Source organism: Sarcophilus harrisii, chromosome 3 (assembly GCF_902635505.1).
Source record: "Sarcophilus harrisii chromosome 3, mSarHar1.11, whole genome shotgun sequence".
Classification (NCBI taxonomy): Eukaryota; Metazoa; Chordata; class Mammalia; order Dasyuromorphia; family Dasyuridae; genus Sarcophilus; species Sarcophilus harrisii.
This window is the reverse complement of record NC_045428.1, coordinates 488,138,596-488,146,048: the sequence shown is the minus strand read 5'-3', so window position 1 is coordinate 488,146,048 and position 7,453 is coordinate 488,138,596.

Genomic DNA, 7,453 nt, shown 5'->3' with positions numbered 1-7,453 from the left:
TGCACTCTTCCCTAAGCTCCACTTTGTTAAATTTGCCTATTCTTCCATCTTGGTCCATTTCAAGTGCCTATGTGGATAGTCTCCTGCAACTATAGTTATTTCTCCCTTCTCAAATATTCTCAGAGCACTTTGCCTGATATCTCCTTTACCTAGTCTTCTGGATCCATAGACTCACTACCCTGATGTCATCTTTGACCTTCATTTATTCAAAAAAGATTTATTATTTGATCATTATGTGTAAGGCCTCTGTCTGCTTCATTGGTGACTCATAGAGTCACCAAGTTCTAACAATTTTCTCCCTTATAACAATGCCTATATTATTTATTCCCTTTTCTATCCCCATTCCCACATATTGGTCCATGCCTTCATTATCTCATGTTTAGATAAAATTTGTTGGCAAATGTTTAGCAACTAGCCCTCTGGCGGGGGGGGGGGGGGGGGGGAAGTATGTATAATACTTAAGTTTAATATTATTAACATTTCATCCATTACTTTTTTAAGTCAATAAACAACAAAACAAAGCAAGCCCTGATTTGTAGCATTTGCAGATTTCCAAGGTATAAATGTTCACCCAGAAATTTTAACAATTAGATCTTGTAAACTGGTTCACGCTGGCTCCATCACACCCCTATATCAAGATTATGACAATACGAACATAACTGGTGTCTCTGTATCTCTCCTCTACCCAATCCCTCCTGTTGTTTCCATCAGATTAACCTTCTTAAAATATACTATTCTTAATTCATCACACTCCTAACCAGATATCACCAGAGGTGCTCCATTTTCACAGAATACAGTCCAAGCTAACCAAACTGATATTCAAGGCTCCTGAAAACAGCTCAAAATTGTCATGGCTGTGGCCAAGTGATCCCATGGAGTTTATCAAGAACTAACTACTTGTCCACGCTCAAAAAGGAGTCACTATCAAATCAGGATATGCTTCTGCTGCCAGTGGCCATAAAAGTAGGCTTCAGGGGCTTTTCTAAACTTTAGAAATGCATCCTGGGGAATCTTTGGTCCTGTCTATCCTACATGACTCCAAACCCACATCAACTATGACTGAGCCTCTGGATTTCCCACTCGCACTTCAAATCAACCTTTTCTAAAATCATGATTTTTGCCCAAAGCTCCTTTCTGACTTCCCTATTTATGCTGGTTACCCTGTCGTATACTTAGTCACCAGTATTTGAGTATTTGGTGTTCTCTTTAGTTCTTCCCTCTCTCACTTTCCACATCCGATCAGCTGTCATAACCTATCAATTTGGAGTCAGCTAAATAGCACAGTGGATAAAATGCCAGGCCCAGAGTCAGGAAGACTTGAGTTCAAATCCAGTCTCAGACACTTAATAGCTATGTGACCCAGGGCAAGTCAGTTCATCCTGTTTGCGTGGGGTTCCCCAGCTGTAAAATGAGCTAAAAAAGGAAATGGCAAGCCCATCTGTTATCTTTGCAAAATAAACTGCAAATGAGGTCACAAAAAAGTCAGATACAATAACACAAAATCAGTTTTGCCTCTAGCATTTCTTGAAACTGCCGCCTCTATTTTGCCACTACTACTACCACCTTAGTCTGGCTTGTCCTTATCTACCATTCTTGTGGTAGCCTCCTATGTGGTCCATTTGTCTCCACTCCCCATTCAATACTGTTTTCATACCACTTTCAAATTAATCTATGGTATGAATAGATAGAATGTTATTCCCTTTCCCCAAATATTTAAAGGAATCCCCATTCACTTCTCAAGAAAAATTCTCATTGTTTGGCACTCTTCAATAACAAAGATTGAATGTAAGGTGGGATAGAACATTACAATCAATGAACCTCCTCATTTATTAATGAGTTTTCTTATCAATAAGTGGGGATAATATCAGCATCCACCTTACAAGATTGTGAAGATCAAACAAGATAACATACACAAACCTTAAAGAGCTATATAAATGCTAGCTGCTTTGACATTAAGTCGGATCTTGCAGACTTATCATCATTGCCACTGTATGTTCAGTAGTAAGAATGCACAGGACATGTACAAGAGACAGATAGGGGTTGGTCCTGAAGCAGCATATGCTCTCGGCACACCCTGGCAGGAAAAGGATAAGGTGGACAACATACTGTGAGACCTTCTGGTGGCAGCCAGAGTCACACAAACACCCCCCAAAAAGGATGAAATGAATCAAAACAAAAATGCAGATCACATTAGCTAATCGGCTTCCAGCTTTACTGACCCTCACTAGACCGTTCTTTCTCCCACACCCTAAGTTTACCATGAATCTTCTGAAAAACCAGCTTGACAGGAGTACAGCAGCACTGAATGAAGCTCCAACCTAATCTAAAACCTTGTCTCGCTTAATTCAGGGGTGACTGAAATTCACTCCTGTGATGAGGCCCTGGCTATGTTCCTCTGCCTTAGCACCCCTTGCCAATACACTCCTTAACCTGCCCATCCTCCACCAGACCTCATCTTGCTTTCACAGCTTCACCTCACTTGATTCCCCTACATAATCCAGCAAACATTTATTAAATACCCACTACATGCCATATGCTCTTTGCTCTGGTTAAATCATATTCCTGAATGTCCCCAACACATCTCCTGTTTCTGCACTTTTACTGACATCATTCTCTATTGTTCTCACCCTCTTCCCCACATCTACCTTGTGAAATTCTGCCTGTTCTTTATGGCTGAGTTTGAACACCGTTGCCTCCACTAATCCTTCTATAACCTATTCAGTCAGTTTTTTCTTTCTCAGATGTAAAAAATACTTTGTGTTTCTCTTACCCATTTTTAATACATCATCAGTATTTACATATGTGTCCTATTCCCCTACTAGATTGCAGCCTCCCCAAGGATTGAGACCTTATGCTCTTTATTCTTGTTTAACCCCCACAATCTTGCACATAATGCATATTTCATGAAAAGTTGGTTAAGTTGGGGAATGGAAGGGAACTTCTGGGAGAGGAACCAACAAGGGGAAATTTCTTCCTGCTTCTGATTCTCACTTAAAAAAGGGAACTGGTTTCTGAGGCAGAAATGGTGGGAACTTTGGGGGAGAAGTGATCTTTGTTAGTGTGTAAGAGAAGAGGGGAAAGACAGGGATGTCTTATGTACATCCTAGATTTGAGGAGGATGAATTTCACTAAGTTCAGAGAAAAGATAGGTAAGATTCCATAGCACAGCAACAAGTAAATAAGATATATAGACTAAAATTCTATAAAGAAAACCAGCTCATGAGGATAGGAAACTTAATAAGAATGAAATTCTGCAGATACAAAGGAAAAGAATTCTGAGGAGGAGGGGGGAAAATTGGCATTTTCACAAAGAATTCACCAAGCAATTTAGATTTGACAAAGATAAAAAGGTAGATGGAAGCTAGGGCAGAGAAGAAAAAAAGATTGCCAAAATATACCACGCTGCTATAAAAAAAAAAAAAAAATGTCTCATGAGTGCTAATACTCAGATAAGTTGACTGATAAGAAAAAGATCAACAAAAGAGTTGGGTTCTTTGTTGCATTTAAAACTATCTTGGGGAAAATTCGGAGAAGCAAAGAAAAGACAAGACTGCTGTGTGGGGCAAAGAGGACAATGATAACAGACACCAAAGAAAGCAGAGCTTCTAAATTCTAGTCTATTTTCTCTGCCAAGAAGAACACAACCATTATAGGGAGTTAATATCTGCATATAAATAAGGAAATCCTAAGAGTGCACATAGCCGTCCCTAATAGATTCAGGTTATCTGGTTTAATCTTGTACTGAATGAACTGGCTCATGTGATTATTGAAACATAATCATTGATACCTGAGAGAATGTGAAAAATAAAAGAGGCAACGGAGGACTGAAGTAGAAATGTTGATTCACTTCTCAAAAAAAAAGAAGGAAATAAAATGAAAACTATAAACTAGTGAGCTTAATTTAGATTCCTGGAAAAAAATTCTAGATTGAATTACTAAAAAGGGATAAGTAATTAGAAAGTCAGTGATTTTTTACAAACTGCAGAGAAGTTTTATCAAGCTTAATCTTTCTTCTCTACCCTACCTACTCTGGTCAAATGGTATTTCAGAATTGGATTCAATTCTGGGCATTCAAATCATCATTTGGGAAGACATTGGAAATCAACTAGAGAAGGGCAATATAGAAAGAAAAACTAGCATTTATTAAGATCTTATTATGTACCAGTCACTGCATTAAGACATATCTCATTTGATTCCTACAAGGTGAAATAGGTGCTATTAAGATCCCCATTTTATAGTTGTGGAAATTGAGGCAAGACATTGGCTAGAGTCATGCAATTAGTACATGTCTGAGCCTGGATTTGAACTCAATCCTTCTGACCCAAACCCAGTTCTCTGTCTCCTATACCACTAGCTACCTGACAGGGATGGACCTTGAGTCTGTGTCAGATAAGATCAGGTAGAACTGGGGAAGTTTAGACTCAATAAGAGAAAACTCAGAGGAGCTAGTATTGATAGAAGGGCCATCTTTTGAAAGGAGTAGACTTGTTCTATAAAGCCCTAGAAGACAGAACCTAGAAACATAAATAGAAGCAAGGCAGATTCAGACTTGAGTCCAAAAGAACCTCCCAAACTATCAAAACCATCCACAAGTGCAAGGTGCTACTTCTAGAGATAGGGAAGGATCTCCTCACTAGAGATTTCCAAGTGGAACTTGTATGAGAATTCTTTTAGAAATTTGGCTTAAACCAGATGACCATTCCAACCCTAAAATTCTATAAATGAGTTGAAGACTAGTCTGAATAGACTCCTAAGAGTGGAGTTTTGTGGTCCCTCATATCTCAGTGGAGAAAACTACAAAACAAGTCACCCAAAGATTCCACAATTCTCTTATGTTTGAATATATTCCTGTTTCTCTCACCATGATGTTGACCCCACCAGTAATACCAGAGAATGTGGTAAAATAATAGAATCAGGTAATTTAAAAACCTATGAAGTCATAAAGTCTAAACTATAAACAATAACACCCTGTATAATATACCCAACTGGTCATACAGCCTATGTTTGAAGACCTCTGACCATTATCTCTTGAGGTGGTCCGCTCTATTTTTGTGGGAGTTAAAGAGTTTTTCTTTTCAACAATATTAAATTTGCTTCTTTGCACTTCCCTTTTGTTTTCCTAGTTTAGTCTGCTGCAGCCAAAACCTTATCTAATCCCTTCCTGTTTAAAGATAGCAATCATTTCCTCTTAAATCTTCTCTTCTCCAGGCTAAAGATTCCTCTTTCTTTCAATTAACCCTCACAAGGCATTATCTAAGGTCTTCAACTATCTAGCTGGCCCTCTAGAAAATCTCCAGCTTATTCTTCCTAAAATGTGGGACCCAAAACTGATCATCTAGATAAAAGAAAATATATTTTGCTTCTTTTCTTTATGAATCACATTGCATATACATACCCTATATCAAATTGCTCTCTGTTTAGGGGAGAGGAGAAAGGAAGGGAAAGAATTTAGAACTGAAATTTTTTTAAAAGATTGTTTAAAATTATTTTACATATAATTAAAGGGGTAAATGAAAATATTATTTAAAACAAAGTAAATCATTTAATTTTCTAGAGATTGAGATAAATGTTGTTTGTATAAGAAAAGCATAAAAGGAAGCAGTCCAGAAATGGTCCAACCAGAGTACAGGATAGAGGACTTGTCACTTCCCTCATCCTAAATATGCTTCTCAATGGAAACATAGCTTTTGCAGCTGCCATATCACATTACAAATTCATTTTAATCTTGCAGTCTACTAAAAACCCCTGAGACTTTTCCCAAAACATCTCCTCTCTGTTTCTCTCATCTTGATTTTTTTCACCCAATTTCATGTTATCAATTAAGCAAAATTAATTGTCGATTATGTAACAAACACTTTGCTAAACTCTAAGGATACAAAAAGATCATACCTGACTTCAAGGAACTCACAAACTAATGGATTACTCTAATTTTTCAAGCTCTTTCTAAATCCTCACTCTGTTCCCCAATTTGTTAGTTATCCCTTCTAATTGTATGTCACAGATTTCATAATCATGGCCTTTATAACTTTATCTCCAACTTCTCCCCTACAAAATCATTCTTTTGTTACTGTTTCCAACATGCCCAAATATCTCCCATTGATGTGGGAAAGATTCCTTTCTAGATTTCCACCCCCTCCCAGTTCCACCCCCTTCCCAGATTTCCACCCCACCCCCTACCCAAAGGATAATGTAAATTATCCTTTGACTCACAAATTCTGGTCCCTTTGAATTCCAATAGAAGATCCGGACCTGTCCCAGCCCCATCCGGATCTGAGCCAACTTTGGGGCTACACCCAAAAGCCCCTCTAGCTAAGTCGCCTATTATAAAAGGGCCATGCTGGGAACCCCTCTTGGCAGAGATTCCAAACATGCTAGCCATGTGAGGACCTTCTGTCCACTGGACCCTCTGTCCAGTGCCTTCCTTATCTCTACCTTCACCTATCTCCTACTTCTAAACCCAATAATAAACCTCTTTTATCAATCTAGCTCTCGGGCTAATAAATGCTTTTATTGGGGACTCGTGCCGTTACTAGACCTCATTTACCGCTGTATCCTTGTGCCGAATCCAAGGGGGTTGCAGGGAAGCTCTGCTTGACTTCCTGTACCCCAAACCTGCCACTAGACCTTAACTAAACCCTAATTTCATTTAAGTACCCCAAATCTAGACCTCAACACCATCACTTAAAAAAACAAACTCTACCATACTATTAGGATATTGCCCTATATTTCTCCTCACTTTTTCAGTCAAACTCCTTGGGAAAAAAATGTTTACAAAGCAGATTAATGATGCAATGGATAGAACACCGGCCTTAGAGTCAAGAGAACCTCAGTTCAAATCTCTTTTTTTACTGACTCTTTAACTTTTTTTTGTAATCTGATTTTTGACATTATCACTTAATTAAAACTATTCCAGAGTTGCCAGTGACCCTTGATTACTGAATCTGATGATCTTTTCTCTGTTTTAATACTGTTCAATCTGTCTGCTGCTTCTGACCCTGTTACCACACTGTCCTCCTAGACACTCTCTCCTTTCTGAGTTTCCTGACATTATTTTCTCTGGCATCGCCTCTTAGTTGCTTGGCCATTCCTCAGTCCTCTTTGCTGGATCATAATGTGTTCTCTAGGGTTTTGTCCTGTTTTCTCCCTGTTCCCTTTATATTCTCTCAGTAACTTCAGCTGACCTCGGTTTAATTATCACCTTTGTGCAGAAGTTTCTGGGAAACCAGATACATATATATTCAGCCCCAGTCTCCTCCCTAAGTTTCAGGGTCAGATCACCAATTGTCTTTTGGACATTTCCAGCCAGATGTCTCAGAGATGTTTTAGGCTCATAATGTCTGAAATTAATTTCATTATCCTTCCCCTTAAACCTTCACTTTCTTCAAATATTCCTATTTCTATCAAAGGCACTACCATCCCTCCAAGACTTCAGGAGTGTAATCTCAGTATTAAA